At 44.5% G+C, this 19467-nt stretch overlaps 1 protein-coding gene across 1 annotated transcript in view; it reads right to left on the bottom strand.

Annotated features, from left to right (window-relative positions):
* Window positions 1-19467, bottom strand: part of PPFIBP1 (PPFIA binding protein 1) — a 2404664-nt gene that overhangs the window by 1503417 nt on the left and 881780 nt on the right. The window lies entirely within an intron of this gene.

Here is a 19467-nt window from a genome sequence, read left to right as displayed (position 1 = left end):
CATATGCAGTTTGGCATATGGAATTAGTAGAATGCAAGATGCCATGAAACCCAGGGCCTGCAGAATTTTTCTTGCAGGGAGCTGGGTCTTTGTTGCCATCATTTGAAAGTAATGAGTCAGTTGCCTTTGTCTGTCTGGCGTGAGATAAGCCATCTGGGTAGTTGTATTTAAGATTGCACCCAGGAATATTATCTCTTGAGAAGGCATTAGTTTTGATTTATTTTCGATTACTGTGTACCCTAGGCAAATTAGTAATCTTTTTACAAACTCCAGGTGCTTTAGAAGAATGTCCTTGCTCTCTGCTTGAATATGGCAGTCGTCCAAGTAGGGATATATTTGAATTATTTTTTGTCTGCAAAATGCAATTACTGGTGCTGGTGCCAGGCATTTTGTGAAGACCCTGGGTGCAGTAGATGAGCCAAAGGGCAGTGCAGAGAATTGATAATGCATTGAGCCTGCTATAAATCTGAGGTATCTTCTGCACGATTGTCTGATTGGGACGTGCAGGTATGCCTCCTTGAGAGCCAAAGTAACTAGCCAAGCCTCTTTGCCCAGCATGGGCAAGAGTTGTTGTAGTGTTAACATTTTGAATTTTGGAACATCCAGGAAAGTATTTAGGATTGACAAGTCCAGTATTGGTCTCCATGCTTTGTCCTTTCTGGGTACTAGGAAAAGTTGTGAGTAAAATCCTTGGCCCTGTTCTTCTTGTGGAACATTCTGAATAGCTCTCATATCCACAAGAGCTGAAATCTGTTTTTGTGCCTCTGCCCATTGGTTTTGTGGCAGGTTTGGCATACCTTTTGGTTTTGGAAGTGTGTGGAAGTGGAACCTGTACCCTTGTGAAACTATATTCAACACCCATTGGTCTTGGGTGATCATGTGCCAAATTTTTGATTAAAGTGCTAGCTTTCCCCCTAGGGGTGCTGTCAACTGGTAACAGCTTGGCATTTGCAGAGGGAAGTCATTGTGACCGTTTCCTATAAGGTTGTGATTTGTCTTCTCCTCCTTTGGGGGACGAAGCTCCCCATTGTTTAGGTCTGTAGGAGCCTTGGGGCTGAGATCTGCCTCTTGGGCATCTGTATCTGCCTCTTTGTGGCCTGTCTGACACTGGAAAGGACCAATTTTTTGAAGGCCAGTTCCTGCTAAATCTAGGTGGCTGAACCTGTAAGAAAATCTTTGACAGTTTGCATTGACTTTGCTTTATCCTCCATTTTCTTTAAAACCTCTTCTGCCTTAACACCAAAGTATCATGCTGTAGTGGAACATCCAATAATTTCATTTTAACATGGTCAGGTAAACTTTGTTCTTGCAACCAAGCATTTCTTCGAATAACTGAGCCTGTAACTGCGGCTCTACAAGAAGCCTCTAATGAATCAAAACCACATTGGAGTATGCTTTCCCACTTGTTCAACTGCATGCAATAAATCCTGCATTTCTTTACAGTCAGGACCTTCTATATTTGTAACCATTTTCTGCTTTAACAATGACATGAGATACTGCTGATATTTAAGCATGTGAAACTGACAGTTTAAAGCTCTTACAGCTAAAGTAGCAGAAGTGTAAACTTTTTCCCCCATCTGTCCAGAGCTCTGGAATCCCTATCTGAGGGGACAGGATTTTTGACAGTGGAAGCTTTAACCCCTTTTGGACCCTGAGAAATAGTTTCTGGGTCTGTAGCGGGGTTTTTGTAAAGAAATTTATGAGAGTCAGGGACCCTGTAGTACCTGTCTGGCTTTACTGGTGCAGGGGGTAAAGAATCTGGAGACAGACTGGATTCAGAAAAAACATAATCAACAATACCAAGCACAGGGGGGATAGCCAAGGGCCTGTGCTGAGGCAATAGAAGGAAATCTCTGAGCCTTTTCTTGGATTATGAGTAATCCTGGCTCTCCCAATGGAAATGCTCCCTCATGGTGTGCAGGGTTTCCCCAAAAGAGTAATCCTCAGGTGGAGAGGCTGAAGGAATGGACTCTTCAGCATCAGAGTCCTCATAGGGAGGATAGCCCTGGTCAGAAGAAGAATCAGAAGAAATGGAAACCTGATCAGTGGAATCATAATTGGTGTCTCTCCTAGGCCTTTTGTCAGGAGGGGAATGGGAGCCCCTGATTAAAGTAATAAGGTCTTCGGCCATTTTAAGCATCTGTTTCTTAGGCATGGATGACTGTTCTGGAGAATGCTGCACTTGTTTCTTTGTCTTTAATGGTGTTTTTGACTTTGCCTTTGCTGCTGTAGTAGCTTTAATTGTAAGCTGTGAAGGTCTGAAAACACCCTCAGAAGCCAGTGCCTGCTCAGTGGCTCCGGACCCATCTGAGGGTATCTTTTCCGTAGGCCCAATACCCTGAGTTTCCACAGGCCTCGGTGTCTCCACGTAGCTGTCGGTTGCGGCCTGTGGCTCTGAGGTAGCGGGTGTCAGGGGCTGCGAAAGCACCTCACTGAGAACTGGCGACTGGCCTAGTCGGCTTTGTCGATTTTGGACCTCGGATGCCTGTCTTTTTCTTTGTCTTTGCGGTTTTTTTATACATTCCGGTCGTCGGTTGTTCCGACGGCATTATGTAATTAAATCTTCATCCAAAATAATGTAAAGCAATATCAAACCAACGTTTAATAGTGCATTTATTAAATCTAGCACAAAACCGACAACTAGTGACATCATGGTCAGGGCCTAGGCAAGGAATGCAGTAAGAGTGAAAGTCCTTATGAGGTATTTGCTTCCCACAAGAAATACAATTATTAACTTTTACTGACATCAGTCTGGAGCAAGAAAAAGTTTCCCCAACGGGGTACTTAGCTTTATTGAAGACTTCGGTTCTGAAATTCAGTTTTGAAAATCTCAGGAGTTGGCTGACCGGCACTTGCGAACTGCTTATGCTTCAGGCACCGCAAGGCAAGAAAGACTGAAGAAAATGGCGTCGGTTGCAATTTTTATACCCCTGGCGCACAGACATCAGGGAAAAGGCAACAGCAACCAACGCCGGACCAAGACTTTGGAACTCGGGCCGACTACGGGTCACCTGCCAGCAGAATAACCCAAGTGAAATGACTGCAACAGTGAAACACGATGAACATCAATATCTTTTCCACTTTTCAGCACAGGATTTCCTAGTACTAGGCCTTCTGGCTTCAAGAATGATGTCCAGCAACTGTTTGCTGAGGGCTGCTGGTGGGGTATTCAAGGGATAAGCCAGGCTGCAAGGTTTAAGCTTTGCAATTGTGGATGCAAAATCTGTCCCTCCTGCTGAGACAGCAGGGTAGGAGTCTGGTGAAGGTGCCAGGGTGGCTTGTTGTCAGGCTGCATAAGAGTGGGTACCAGTGCTGGTGTGGCCAGTTTGGGGCAATAAGAATTGCCCTTGGCTTGTCCTGTTTTATCTTGAGTAGTACTCTTGAGAGAAGGGGCAGAGGGGAAAAGCCATAAATTGAGAGGTTTTCCCATTGAAAGGATAGGGCATCCACTTTCCAGTCCCTGCTGTGAGGGTTCCTGCTGCAGAATTTGCTCAACTGGTGGTTCTTGGGGGAGGCAAAAAGGTCCACCTCCAGTGTCCCCCACCTCTGGATCAGAAGGTTGAAGGTGTTGGACTCCCAATTTCCACTCGTGTGGGTTTAGTAGATTTCTGCTCAAGTCATCTGCCAATGAATTTTATTTGCCTTCCAGGAAATGAGCTTGTAGATGCACTTGGTTGTTCAAGGCTGTGTTCCACAGGGTCATGGCTAACCTGCAGAGTGGGTAAGAATGGGTTCCCCCTTGCTTGTTTATGTACCACATAACCGTGGTGTTGTCTGTTTTTATAAGTAGTTGTCCTGGAAGGATTAGGTATTTGAAGGCTTTCAGAGCATTCTATACAGCTAGCATCTCTTTCTGAATGATGTGCATGAGAATCTGCCTTGGGCGCCAGTGGCCCTGAATGCACTTGCCTGCCATGTGAGCCCCCATGCATAGTCTGATGCATCTATTGTCAGGGTTTGGGCAGCGAGGGGTTGAGTGAAAAGCAGTCCCCTTGTTGTGGTTGCATGCTTCTGCCCACCAAAGGAACTCTGCCCTTATACAAGGTATGATAGGAATGACCGTTTCCAGGTTCTCAGAATGCTGGCACCCAAGACTTTTTAAGTACCATTGAAGTTTCCTCATATGCAGTCTTGCATATGGAATTAGCAGAATACATGAGGCCATGAACCCTAGGTCTTGCAGTATTTTTCTTGCAGATAGCTGGGTTCTGGTGGCCATTTGTTTGAAATAATTTGTCAGATAGACATGTTTTTCTGAAGTGAGAAATACCATCTGGGAAGTGGTGTCCAAGCTTGCTCCCAGGAATACAATCTTTTGACTGAGCACCAGTTGTGATTTCTTTTCGTTAATGGTGTATCCCAATAAAGGGAGAAGGCTTTTTACAAATGCCAAGTGCTGAAGAAGCAATTTCTGACTGTCCGCCTGAATCAGGCAGTCATCCAAGTATGGGAAAATTTGGATACTTCTCTGCCTGCAGTATGTAATGGCTGGAGCCAGGCGCTTTGTTAATACTCTGGGCGCAGTAGATAAGCCAAAGGGAAGTGCATAGAACTGATAGTGCATAGGGCCTACCCTGAAACGTAGATATTTCCTGTATGACTCCATTATGGGAATGTGCAGATAAGCTTCTTTTAAGTCTAGAGTGACTTACCAGGCATCCTTGGCTAGCATAGGGAGAAGCTGTTGCAGGGTAAGCATCTTGAATTTTGGGACCACCACAAATGTGTTGAGAATTGAAAGATCCAGGATTGGGCGCCAAGAGCCCTCTTTACTGAGCACCAGGAAAAGTCTGGAGTAGAAACCCTGACCCCTCTGATTTGTTGGAACAGGTTGAATAGCTCGGATATTGAGCAGGGAAAGAAAGTACAGTTTTGTACCTACCATAAATGTAGATGTTCGAGTGTACACCCCTGCTGCAGTCATCACACTTGGGTTATCCTGTAGTCAGGCGTCCCGCAGTCGGCCGGAATTCCAAAGTCTTGGTCCGGCGTCAGTCGCTGTCGCTTCTTCCCTGACGTCAGTGCGTCAGGGGTATATATAATGCATCCACGCCATTTTTTCTTGCCCCAGATGTCAGGTGCCCCCAAAAGGTGGTCAGCAATTAGTACCAAATTAAGTAAATTTTGCACAAACACAAAATCCCTCCAGCTATAAGCATATACATCAGAAGGTATTGTAGAGATTTAGCCAGTTAGATCAGAGGGGATGGAGGGAGGGTAACCTGGACTGCAGCAGGGTGTACACTCGAACATCTACATTTATGGTAGGTACAAAACTGTACTATGTTCATCGTGTTACCCTGCTGCAGTCATCACACTTGGGTAGAATCCCAAAGCTAAGGATGGGTGGAGGAGTTATAGAGTGTTAGAGGAGGCTAGAAGGCCCTGCAGAACTGCAGTGGCGAAGCACTCCCTAGTCTTAGAGTAAAGTGGTAAGTGATAGTGTTTGGTAAAGGTGTGTACTGAACTCCAAGTTGCAGCTTCCAAAATATCCTTGGTTGGAACCCCCCTGAGGAAGGCTGTAGATGTAGCTGTTGCCCTGGTAGAGTGGGGCCTAATGGTAGCAGGAACTGGTTTTCCATGATGGGTATAGCAAAAATGAATGCAATGTCCTATTCCATTTGGAAATGGTTTGTTTTGATATAGCCTTCCTTTGTGAAGTTGTAGCATAGGATACAAAGAGCTGGTCAGATTTTCTGAAAGCCTTAGTTTTATCCAAGTAGTAACGAAGTTGCCTGTGAATGTCCAAGGAATGCAGGAGTCTTTCTCCTTTGTTCTGTGGATTTGGGAAGAAGGTGGGTAAGTGGATGGTTTGATTTAAAGCCACACTGGAAACCACCTTAGGCATGAAGGAATGATTAGTTCGTAGAGAAACTCTGTCTTGATGGAAAATGAGGAAAGGTTCCACTGCCATTAGTGCCTGTAGCTCTGAGACTCTTCTAGCTGAAGTTATTGCTAGGAGCAGGGCAGTCTTCCATGATAGGAACTGTAGATCTGCAGAGAAAGCTGGTTCAAAGGGAGGTAGCGTAAGTTTTTCCAGAACAAAATTGAGGTCCCATGTTGGTGTAGGTGCTCTCCTGGGGGGCCTAATGTTTTCTGCCCCTCTGAGGAACTGCCTTAGAAGTGTATGTGAAAATAAGGGCGGATCCGTGTTGTAGTGGGCCGAAATAGCTGATGCATGGATTTTAATGGAAGAAAAAGAAAGTCTTTTGCGCAACATCTCAGTTGAATACTGTAGAATGTGAGGCATTTGAGGCTGAATTGTGTTTTGGCCTTTAGCTTGGTTCCAGGCACAAAACCTTTTCCATTTGTCCGAATAAGCCTTCCTGGTGCTTGGCCTCCTAGCTTCCAGAATAACATCCATAACTGCTTGGATGCATAGGTGATTTGCCATGCAGCCAGATTTAAGGTTTTGAGCTGGCTGTGAAGAATCTGATTGTTTTGCTGTGTGAGCAAATGGGTAATTTGTGGTAAAATCCAAGGTGGGCCCCTGGGCCATATTCCTCAATAGTGGGTACCAGTGCTGGCGTGGCCAGTCTGGGGCTATGAGTATTAGTCGTGGTCTCTCCTTTCTGACTTTCAGAAGCACCTTTGTGAGGAGAGGCAATGGAGGGAAGGCATATACTGTCAGGTTTTTCCAACTGAATGAGAGTGCGTCCACTTTCCAAGCTTGATGGTGAAGTGTCCTTGTACAAAATTTTGTTAGCTGATAGTTTTGAGGACTGGCAAACAGGTCTATGTCTGGAAGGCCCCATTTTTGAGTTATCATTGCAAATACTTGTGGATCTAGTTTCCACTCATGGGGATCCATGATGTTTCTGCGGAGGTCGTCTGCCAATGTGTTCTTCTTTCCTGGCAGGAATTGAGCTTGTAACTGAACTTGGTAAGCCAGAGCTGTGTTCCACAAGGTCACTGCTTGCCTGCATAGAGGGTAGGAGTGTGTACCCCCTTGTTTGTTTATGTACCACATTACTGTGGTGTTGTCCGTCCTTATTGTAAGTTGTCCTGGATGTAATAGATTCTTGAAGGCTGTCAGAGCATTCTGTACAGCTAGCATCTCTTTTTAATTGATGTGCAGATTCCTTTGATCTGTAGTCCATACGCCTTGAATGCACTGTCCTACTATGTGTGACCCCCAGGAACAGTTTGATGCATCTGTTGTCATAGTTTGCCTGGCTGGGGGCAAGGTGAAAGGCTGACCCTTGTTGAGGTGACATGACTGTGACCACCATAGAAACTCCTGTTGTAGGCAGGGAATGAGAGATATCATTGTGTCCAAGCTGTGGCTATGTTGAGACCATACGCTTTTTAGGTACCACTGTAATTTCCTCATATGCAGCTTTGCAAATGGTATTAATAGTATGCAAGATGCCATGAAGCCCAAGGCCTGCAGAATTTTTCTTGCAGGTAGTTGGGTCTTTGTTGCCATTGTTTTGAAATATTGAGTCAGTTGTAGTTGTTTGTCTGGCATCAGGTAAGCCTTCTGGACCGTTGTATTCAAGCTGGCACCCAGGAATGTCATTTTGTGAGGGTACTAGTTTTGATTTCTTTTCGTTTACTGTGTACCCCAGGCAACTTAGAAAATGTTTTACAAAAGCCAGATGTTGTACGAGGATGTCCTTGCTTTCTGCTTGGATGAGGCAGTCGTCCAGGTATGGGTATATTTGAATTCCTCTTTGTCTGCAGTATGCAATTACTGGTGCCAGGCATTTTGTGAAGACCCTGGGCGCAGTAGATAAGCCAAAGGGCAGTGCAGAGAATTGGTAATGGGTTGAACCTGCAATGAAACGGAGGTATCTTCTGCAACTTTGTCTGATAGGGACATGCAGGTATGCCTCCTTGAGGTTCAACGTTACTAGCCATGCTTCCTTGCCCAACATGGGAAGAAGCTGCTGTAGTGTTAGCATCTTGAATTTGGGCACTTGTAAGAAGGTGTTTAGAATTGAAAGGTCCAGAAATGGTCTCCAGGCATTGTCCATTCTGGGCATTAGAAAAAGTCTTGAGTAAAATCCTTGACCTTGCCCTCGAGTAGGTACCAGCTGAATGGCTCTCATGTCCATGAGAGCTGTAATTTGTTTTTGTGCCTCTGCCCATTGATTTTGTGACAGGTTTGGCATTCCTCTTTTCATTGGCAAGGTGTGAAAATGGAATCTGTATCCTCGTGAAATTATGTCTAGGACCCATTTGTCCTTTGTGACAATGTGCCAATTGTCTGAAAAAAGTGCGAGTTTTCCTCCCAAGGGGGCTGCCAAGAGAGAGTTGCTTGGGCAGATGAGGTGCAAGTCATTGAGTTTGCCTTCTGATAGTTTGGGACCTGTCTTCTCCTCCCTTCTGTGTTGCAGTGCCCCATTGGCGAGGTTTGTACTGGGCTTGTCGTCCTCTGCCTCTTGGACGTCTGTATTTACCCCTCTGTGGTCTGTCAGTAGCTGGAAAGGACCAATTTTTTGTTGGCCAATTTCTGCTGAAGCGAGGGGGCTGTACCTGTAGGAAATCTTTGACTGTCTGCAAATATTTTGCCTTATCCTCCATTTTTTTAAGACTTCTTCTGCTTTAACTCCAAAAAGAACATCCTGCTGTAAGGGAGCATCTAGAAACTTTGCTTTAACATGACCAGGCAGAGTTTGTTCCTTTAACCAAGCATGTCTACGTATAACAGACCCAGTGACAGCTGCTCTGCAGGAAGCCTCCAAAGAATCAAACTCACATTGTAAAGTATGTTTGCCCACCTGTTCAGTTGCATGCAACAGATCCTGCATTTCTTTCAATTCAGACTGTTGAGGGAGTGTGCTCATTCTTTGTTTTAACTGAGAGATAAGAAATTGTTGATACTTTAGCATGTGAAATTGGCAATTTAGTGCCCTCATAGCTAGAGTGGCTGAGGTGTAAACCTTTTTCCCCCCACCTGTCTAGTGCTCTGGAGTCCCTTTCAGAGGGTACAGGATTTTTTGCCATAGAAGCCTTGGCCCCTTTGGGACCCTGGGAGATCATCTCTGGATCAGCAACAGGGCTTTTATAAAGAAATTTGTGGGAATCAGGCACTCTACAGCATCTGTCAGGTTTGGCAGAGCAGGAGGTGGAGAGTCTGGGTTCAAACTGGATTCTAAGTAAACATCATCCATAATGTCTAAAACTGGGGGGGATGGCAAGTGGTCTGTGCTGGGGGAGTAAAAGAAATTCTCTGAGCCTTTTCTTTGAGTCAGAATAGTCCTGATCTTCCCAGTGAAAATGTTCCCCCATAGTGTGTAAAGTTTCCCCAAAGGAGTAGCCTTCAGGAGGAGAAGTTGAGGGAATGGAATCCTCAGCATCAGAATCTTCATTAGGGGAGAAGGAGTGATCTTGGTCCTCTGAGGAGCCTGACGAAATGGACACTTGTTCAGAGGATGCATAATCTTCCTCTTGTCTAGGCCTTTTGTCAGGAGGGGGTTGGGAACCCCTGATTAAAGAGATCAAATCTTCAGCCATTTTGAGCATCTGTTTCTTAGGCATGGGGCCTTGAACAGGGGACTGAAGTGCAGTCTTTTTAGGTTTAATAGGAGTCTTCGTCTTAGGATACGTTTTAATGGTGAGCGTCATCGGTCTGAAGACGCCTTCAGAAACCGAAGGTGTTTCTGCAGCACCGACATCTTTTTCAGCAGTGTCGTCGGTAGGGGCTGAACAAAATGGCTGCGTCAGCCTGGTGCTTTCCGCCAAAAGTTCCGAAGCGGTCTCGGGTTCCAGATCTGCGGTAGTCAGGGGCTGAGTCGGAGCCTCACTGAAGACCGGTGAACCGGAGACCGGACCAGCCGAGGCCTCGGAGTCTGGCTTGGGTCTAGGCTGCCTGTCCTTATCCTTGCGTTTTTTGTGCACGCCGGTAGTCGGTTGCTCAGACGGCATGGTGTAGTTAAATTTTCTACCGAAGTAGTGTCGTGCGAAATCAAAGCGTCTTTTTATAGTACGCTTATTAAACCTAGCAAAAAAACGACAACTAGTGACATCGTGGTCTGGGCCTAGGCAAGGTATGCAATAAGAATGAAAATCCTTATGAGGTATTTGCTTCCCACAAGAAATACAATTGTTAACTTTTTCTGACATCGGTCTGAGGCAAGAAAAGTTTCCCCAACGAGGTACTTAACTTTATTGAAGACTTCGATCTGAAATTCGAGTTCGAAAATCTCAGGAGTCGGCCGGCCGGCACTTGCAAACTGCTTCTGCTTCGGGCACCGCACAGCAAGAAAGACTGAAGAAAACGGCGTCGGATGCATTATATATACCCCTGGCACACTGACATCAGGGAAGAAGCGACAGCAACCAACGCCGGACCAAGACTTTGGAATTCCGGCCGACTGCGGGACCGCCTGACGACAGGATAACCCAAGTGTGATGACTGCAGCAGAGTAACACGATGAACATCTTGCTTTTGAGCCTCTGCCTACTGGTTTGGAGGAAGGTCTGGAAACTCGCTTGGGGTTTACAGTGAATGGAAGTTGAATTTGTACCCCTGGGATACAATGTTTAGGACCCATCGGTCCTGAGTAATGGACATCCAGTTTTTTGCACGAAGGGCAAGTTTTCCTCCTGGGGTACAAGTAATTGTGTCTGGTTGGGAAGGATAACTGAAACGTCATTGTGAACTTTTTCTATAAGGGGGTGGCTTACCACTCCCTGTTTTTGAGGTGGGGGCACTCCATTGTTTAGATCTCTGCATAACCTGAGACTGTAGTCTAGGTGGCCTGTTTCCCCTGGGTCTAGTCTGGGAAGGCCTGGAAGGGACCAGATTTTTGAAGGCCAATGCTTAATGAATCTAGGTAGTTGCACTTGTAAGAATTATTTAACAGTTTGCATAGATTTAGCTTTTTCTTCCATCTTTTTAAGAACAACTTCTGCTTTTGTGCCAAAGAAACGGTCTTTATTTAAAGGTGCGTCTAGTATTTTGGATTGGACATGATCTAGCAAGGTTTGTTCCTTCAGCCAAGCAAGCCTTCTCAGAAAAGAACCAGTGACTGGAGCCCTGCAAGATGCTTCTAAGGCATCAAAGCCACACTGTAAAGTACGCTTACTAACTTGGTTAGCAGAATGCATTAGCTCTTGTAAATCTTTATTTTCTGCACAATCTGGCAATAATACCATTTTTTGTTTAATTAGTTCCATAATATGTTGCTGGTACTTCAACATGTGAAACTGGCATTTCAATGCCCTGATGGCAAGAGTTGCAAAGGTATATACCTTCTTACCCCATCTGTCTAAAGCTCTGGAATCTCTGTCTGAAGGAGTAGGATTTTTGGCTGTAGTAGCCTTAATACCTTTAGGTCCCTGGGAAATGGTCTCTGGATCCGCATTAGGATTCTTGAAGAGAAATTTGTGGGAATCAGGTACTCTGTAGTACCTGTCAGGTTTCCTAGGGGCCAGAGGTAATGCATCTGGAGTAAGACTTGATTCCATAAAAACATCAACAGCAGCATCCAAGCCAGGGGATATAGCAAGAGGCCTGTGCTGAGGCAACTATAAAAATTAGCTTGAGTCTCTTTTTGGACTGACGGTAGTCTTGGCAAGCCCAGTGGAAATGCTCTCTTAAAGTATGCTAGGATTCACCAAAAGAAAAATCCTTTGGAGGGGAGGCAGAGGGAATGGATTTCTCTGCATCTGAATCCTCATAGGCTGATAAGGGCATGTCCTGATAATCAGAAAGGTCAGAGTCAGCAGACTCCTGGTCTGTAAAATCAGAAGTAAACTCAATTCTTTGCCTCTTAGTAGGGGAAGTCTGGCTTCTCCTAATTAGGGTAATAAGGTCTTCAGTCACTCTATGCATTTGTTTTTGTGGCATGGGAGCTTGAGCATGTGATTTGTTTGTCCATTTTCTAGGCGTAGTGCGCACTCTGGGCCTAAGAAACTCGGCAGTTTTGGCTAAAAACATAGTTGTCGGTTTGATTCGAACATCAGTAGGATGGAATACACCCTCAGAAGACAGTGCCTGTACAGCAGCTCCAGACCCATCTAAGGTAGAGACATCCGCAGGTTCCATAGTCGAAGAAGCATCTCACGGCATACCGAATGGGTCTCAGCAGAGAGCTGCAAATCCATGGAAGCTGGTATCAAGGGCTGCAAAGACGCCTCACTGAGTACCGGCTGACTGGCGACTAGCTAAACTAAAGCATCGTCGGCAGTTTTATACCTATGCGGTCTGTGTCTGTTTTTATCTTTACGTTTTTTCAGAAGATCGGTAGTCAGATGGCTTATCGAAGCCATTTCGGAATATGAAGAACAACAGCGAAAAAATTTAGCGACAAAGATAGCCGACGATGAATGGTTCGGGCATTAAAGAAGGCACAAAACCGACAGCAAGGGACGTCATGGTCTGGGCCTAAACAGGTGACACAGCGGTACTTGCTTTCGACAGGCAAGACAATTAACTTTTTCTGACATTGGTTAGAGCAAGAAAAAAGGATCCCCAATGGGGTATTTATTTTTAGAAGACTTCAGGATTACGAACTTGAAAACAAAAATTTCAGGAAGCGGCCGACTGGCACTTGCGAACTGCTTCTGCTTCTGGCTCCTCCTCGGCAAGAAAAGACTGATGGAATGGTGTCGTCTGCCTGTTTTATATCCCTGACGACCTGAAGTCATGGAAGAAGCGATAGCATCAGATGCAGAAATACTATGACTCTGGTATTTGGGCCGACTGAGGGCTACCTGCAGGCAGATAACCCAAGTGTGAGGACTGCAACAGTGAAACAGGAAGAACATCTTTGACCTCCAAGTAGTAAATGGCAAAGAGGAGTGGCCCAACGACTGAACCCTGGGGTACACCATTGGTGACATGTCTTTTGGATGAGGTAGATAAGCCCACGCTAATTTACTGGGGTCTATATGTGAGCCACATTGCATAGGGATTAATATTTAGTTGGGATAGTCCACCTACAATACCGCAGTGTGGGAAGGTGGCAAATGCCTTTTTGATGACTAGATATACCATGTGTATGGTTTTACCCTCTTCCATTGCTTCAGTAACTTTCTCAAAATCATCAGCCAATTTAACTAAGCAGGATCTGCCTTTCACAAATCCAAACTGGCTTGAGTTGAGAGCCTGTAAGTTACCTTTGTCTTATTAAATAATTCTATAATGAGCCTTTCCATACCCTTACAAAGGACATTAGCACAATCTAACCTAGTTTACTGTCAACCCCACAGACCACCTCTGTATAACCCAATCTATGGCCTACAGTAGCCCACTTAAATACAGGTCCAGACAACATCGTTATGCAATTTCCAAATCTACTCATAGCCAACTTGGCAGATATGGGCATCCTGACGCAATATAACAATTCTCATTTTCACACAAAACCACTTAAACCTTAAAAAAGCAAATAACAGTAAGAGAAAGACAAGTACACACAATTTCAGTGGAGGCAGAAATCTACAATAGAAACCAAGGTTGTCAAGAAGACGTATACTGCATCTACCACACAGTGTTCACCACACACACTGAGCAACCTATGCTGATGCACTAAAAAGCAAGATTTCCAGACATCAGACTCCTAAGCGTACAACAGACATCTATCCTCAGAAATCTCTAAAGCACTCACCAAAAGCAACATCAAGCACCACACATATGCCTACACCCAGTGGAGCCCGAACAACAAAGCCCATAAGGTAAGCTTACACATTACCCAGTACTATTGTCATAGGGGAAACAAAGGCCCAACTAACCACACAAAACAAGGAAAAGATAACAGTTGCTTATCTGGAGCAAGGCTCCATTAAGTTACTCATGCATGCTCACATCACTACAACACAGATACCAACATGATTCTATCACAGTCCATGTGGGCTTTAATGACCTGAAACGTACTTTCCTGGACTATATGAAGAATGACACTGTTGATCTCTCTGAATGTATCTCAGACAGGTATACTCCTTGCATTGCACAGCATTTTACCTTCACCAAGTATGATGCAACAGCATAAATAAAAGATGACTGACTTCAACAACTGACTTAATTTCTAGTGTCTTTCCATTTGGGGGTGGGATGCAATGCTAAACTGACAAACACACCAACATAGCAAATAAAATCCAAAGAACCCTAAAAGTGCTGCTGCTCAATGCTATGTGTTTGAACAAGAAAAGTACAATTGTGTACACTTACCATAAATGTAGATGTTAGAGTATATTCACTGTTGCAGTCATCACATTTGGGTTATCTGCTTGCAGTAGCCCTCAGTCGGCCTGATTATCAGTCTTGGGTCCTGCATCGGTTGCTGTCTCATCTTCCGTGAAGTCAGCCACTCAGGGATGTAAAGCATGCAGCAGATGCCATGACATCAGTTTTTCTTTCCCCAGATGTCAGGTGCCCCCTTAATGGGAAGCAATTAAGTATATATATATATATATATATATATATATATATATATATATATATATATATATATATAAATATATATATATATATATATAAATATAAATATATATATATATACACATATATATATATATATATACACATATATATATATACACACATAGATATATATACATACACACAAGGGTATAGTAAAGGAAAATAGAGGTATAGGCAAAAGAAGTCAGGGGGCTGGAGGGAGGGTAACAAGGACTGCAACAAAGAATAGATTCGAACATCTACATTTATGGTAAGTGTATTCAACTGTACTATGTTCTTCGTGTTTCACTATTGCAGTCATCACATTTGGGTAGATTCCCAAAGCTAAGGATGAGAGGAGGAATTTAGATAGCATTAGGACCAGCTATAAGGCCCTGCAAGACTGCAGTGGCAAAGCCAGCTCTGGATTTAGAGAAAATTGGCAAATGGTAATGCTTGGTGAAAGTATGTACAGAACTCCAGGTAGCAGCTTCTAGGATGTCTCTGGTAGGGACACCTCTGAGAAAGGCTGTAGAGGTAGATGCAGCCCTGGTTGAATGGGGTCTAATTCTCCTGTGGGAAAGGTTTTCCATGGTGCTTATAGTAGAAATGAATGCAATGGCCTATCCATTTAGAAATGGTTTGCTTTGAAACAGCCTTACCTTCTGTCCCTGCAGCATTTGCCACCAGCAATTGTTCAGATTTCCTTAGAGGTTTAGTCCGTCCAATTAAAATCCAAGTTATCTGTGCACATCTAAGGAGTGCAGAATACGTTCCCTTTTGTTCTGTGGATTTGAAAAGAAGGTTAAGAGCCACACTGGATACCACCTTGGACAAGAAAGAGGGATTGGTCCTGAGGGACACCCTGTCTTCATGAAAAATGATGAAAGGCTCCACTGCCATAAGGGCCTGTAATTCAGATACCCCTCTTGCTGAAGTGATTGCTAAAAAGAAAGCTGTTTTCCAACAAAGGAAAGGTAACTCTGCAATTCCAGCTGGCTCAAAAGGAGGTAGAGTGAGTTTTTCCAATACAAAATTAAGGTCCCAGGCTGGAGTTGGGGGCTCTCCTGGGTGGTTTTAAGTTTTTGGCCCCTCTGAGGAACTGCTTGAGCAGTGGGTGAGAAAAGAAGGATGGTTATGTGTTTTAATGAGCTGAAATGGCTGAGGAATGAATTTTGACAGAGGAAAAGGAAAGGCCCTTGTGAAGCATCTCAGTTAAGTATTTAAGAATCTGAGGTAAATTGGGTGCTGTTGTGGCCATCCATTGAGTTTGGTTCCAGGCACAGAATTCCTTTCCATTTTTCATCATAAGATTTTCTAGTACTAGGCCTCCTTGCCTCCAAAATGACATCCAACACTTGTTTACTGAGGGATGGTAATGGAGAGATTAGGTAATTAGCAGGCTGCAAGGTTCAGGGTATGAAGCTGGGGGTGCAGAATCTGGCTCCCCTGCTGAAACAGCAGGGTAGGGGTCTGAGGTAGGTGCCATGGAGCCAGCTGTGACACACTGCGCAAGAGGGGGTACCAGTGTTGGCGTGGCCAGTCTGGTGCAATCAGTATCATCCTTGGTTTGTCCTGTTTGATCTAGAACAGTACTTTGGAGAGGAGAGGCAGAGGAGGAAAAGCATACACTGATAGATTTTTCCAGCTGAAGGACAGAGCATCCACTTTCCAAGCTTGTTTGTGGGGAGTCCTTGTGCAGAATTTGTACAACTGGTAGTTCTGGGGGGAGGGAAACAGGTCTATATCTGGGATCTCCCATTTGTTGAACATGTTGAAAATCTTTGGTCCCAGTTTCCACTTGTGTCGGTCCATGAGATTTCTGCTTAGTTCGTCTGCCAGTGTATTTAGTTTTCCTGGCAGGAATTGAGCCAGTAGATGAACTTGGTAGTTCAAGGCTGTGTTCCACAGAGCCATGACTAGTCTGCAGAGGGGGAAAGAATGGGCACTCCCCTGCTTGTTTATGTACCACATAACATTGGTGTTTGTCCGTCTTTACCATTAATTGTCCTGGAAGAATGTGGTCCTTGAAGGCTCAGAGCACTCTGTACAGTTAACATTTCTTTTTGATTGACATGCAAATGCATTTGCCTTGGGTTCCATTTGCCCTGAATGCACTTCCCTGCCAGGTGAGCCCCCAATGCATAGTCTGATGCATCTGTTAAAGTTTGGGCAGCAGGGAGTAGAATGAATGGTAGTCTCTTGTTTTGGTGGCAGGCCTCTGCCCACCAAAGGAATTCTAACCGTAGGTAAGGTATGATTGGAATTATTGCTTCTAGATCCTGAGAATGTTGACACCATAGGCTTTTTAGATACCATTCTAGTTTCCTCATATGCAGTCTTGCATATGGAATTAGTAGAATGCACGAGGCCATGAAACCCAAGGCTTGCAGTATTTGCATTGCAGACAGCAGGGTTTTTGTGGTCACTAGTTTGAAATAAGTTGTCAAATGAATTTGTTTCTCTGGCGTGAGGAAAGCCATCTGGGAAGTTGTGTTCAAGCTTGCTCCCAGGAATATAATTTGTTGACATGGTACCAGCTGTGATTTCTTTTCGTTTGTGGTGTACCCCAGACAAGTTAACACCTTTTGTACAAATACCAGATGATTCAGAATTATGTCCTGGCTCTCTGCCTGAATTAGACAACCGTCCAGGTATGGGTATATTTGAATATTTATTTGCCTGCAAAATGCAATGACGGGAGCTAGGCACTTTGTGAATACCCTGGGCGCAGTAGATAAGCCTAAGGGCAGTGCAGAGAACTGATAGTGCATGCGAACTGCTTTGAAGCGTAGGTATTTTCTGCAAGATTCCCTGATTGGGATGTGCAGGTAGGCTGCCTTTAAATCCAGTGTGGCCAACCAGGCATCTTTGCTTATCATGGGAAGCAACTGGTGAAGAGTTAGCATCTTGAAATTTTGGAATCACCAAAAAGGTGTTTAGGATAGACACAGGTCCAGGATAGGATGCCATGAGTTCTCTTTTCTCGGTACCAGGAAAAGTCTTGAGTAGAAACCTTGTCCCTTTTCCTCTTCTGGTACAGTCTGAATAGCATTTAATCTTAAGAGAGAGAGTACTTGCTTTTGAGCCTCTGCCCACTGATTTGGGGGTAGATCTGGCCAACCGTTTGGGGTTGGTAACGTGTAAAAGTGAAATCTGTATCCTTGGGCAACAATGTTTAAAACCCATTTGTCCTGGGGAATGATTTCCCAGTTTTTTGCTTGCAGAGCAATCTTTCCCCCCTAAAGGAGCAGTTAGTTGAGAAGTGCTTGGAAGGTTTAAAGTTAAGTCATTAAGACAGCTTACCATAGGAGGGAGTCTTACTACTCCCTGATTTGGAAGTGGGAGCCCCCCACTGCTTAGTCCTGTGCGTACCCTGGAACTGAAGCCTGGGTGTTCTGCTGGTTCTGGGTTTGAACTGAGAAGGCCTGGAAGAGGCAGGAAAGGACCAGTTTTTTGAGGGCCAATGCCTACCAAATCTAGGAGGCTGCACTTGTAAGAAATCTTTAACAGTTTGCATAGATTTAACTCTTTCCTCCATCTTTTTAAGAACTTATTCTGCTTTGTTGCCAAACAGGCGGTCCTGATTTAAGGGAGCATCCAGCAATTTAGTTTTAACATGATCTGGCAAAGATTGCTCCTTAAGCCAAGCATGCCTTCCAAGTACAGACCCGGTGACAGCAGCCCTGCAAAATGCCTCTAGTGAATCAAAACCACACTGCAAAGTATGTTTTCCAACCTGTTCAGCAGAATGTATTAAATCCTGTAAACCCTTATTTTCAGCACAATCAGGAATCAACATCATTTTCTGTTTAAGCAAGCCAATAACATGCTGCTGATACTTTAACATATGAAACCGGCAATTTAAGGCCCTGATGGCCAAGGTTGCAGAGGTGTATACCTTCTTACCCCATCTATTCAGGGCCCTGGAATCTCAGAAGGGGTAGGATTTTTGGCAGTAGTAGCCTTAATGCCCTTGGGTCCCTGTGAAATGGTCTCAGGGTCCGCAGTAGGATTTTTAAAAAGGAACTTATGAGAATCAGGAACCCTGTAATATCCATCAGGTTTTCTGGGAGCAGGAGGTAGAGAGTCAGGGGCCAAGCTAGATTCCAAAAAGGCATCGTCAACAATGTCCAGCACGGGAGGGATAGGTAAAGGCCTGTGTTGGGGCAGGAGTAAGAAATCTCTAAGCCTCTTTTTAGAATCAGAGTAGTCCTGGCTTTTCCAGTGAAAATATTCCCTAAGAGTATGAAAGGTTTTACCAAAAGTAAAATCCTCTGGGGGTGAAGCAGAGGGAATAGAGTCCTCTGCATCAGAATCCTCATAGGTATACAAGGGTAAATCCTGGTCATCAGAGTAGACAGAAATTTCAAAATCCTGGTCAGAAGTATCATAAGCAAATTCAGTCCTGGGTCTCAGAGGGGGAAGGTTGGCTTCCCCTGATTAAAGTAATAAGGTCTTCAGCTATTCTTATCATTTGTTTTTTAGACAGAGGCCTGTACATGCGGTCTGGGCGTTGGTTTCCTAGGCCTGGTTCGAGTTTTAAGCCTAGAAGAAGAAGATGGTGTCAGTTTCATATGCAAGTCAATAGGCCTGAATACACCCCTCAGAAGCCGGTGCCATGCACAGAGGCTCTGGACCCATCCAAGGTACAGACATCCGCAGGTTCCCCTCTTGAAGCATCTCACGGCATACGGGACTCCGAATGGGTCTCAGTAGAGGTCTGCGAAGCTGAAGTAGCGGGTATCAGGGGCTGTGAAAGCACCTCACTGAGTACCGGCGAACTGGTGACTAGCTTAGGAGAAGCGTCGTCGGCAGCTTTGGACATAGGCGGCCTGTCTCTGTCTTAATCTTTGCGTTTTTTTGGAATGTTGGTAGTCGGGGGGCTTACCGAAAACATATCTGGATAATTGAATCAAGCACCAAAATATTTAGAAGCAAAAATGTACCAACAACAAATAGTTCATGGTTTAAATAAGGCACAAAACAGACAGCAAAGTACATCATGGTCAGGGCCTAGGCAAGGAATACAGTAGGGATGAAAATCTTTATGAGGTATTTGCTTTCCTCAAGAAATACAATTACTGACTTTTACTGACATCGGTTTAGAGCAAGAA

The sequence above is a fragment of the Protopterus annectens genome, chromosome 9.part0, assembly GCF_019279795.1.
Source record: "Protopterus annectens isolate FY-2018-M chromosome 9.part0, PAN1.0, whole genome shotgun sequence".
In the NCBI taxonomy this organism is placed as follows: domain Eukaryota; kingdom Metazoa; phylum Chordata; order Ceratodontiformes; family Protopteridae; genus Protopterus; species Protopterus annectens.
This window is presented reverse-complemented; position numbering and strand designations above follow the sequence as displayed.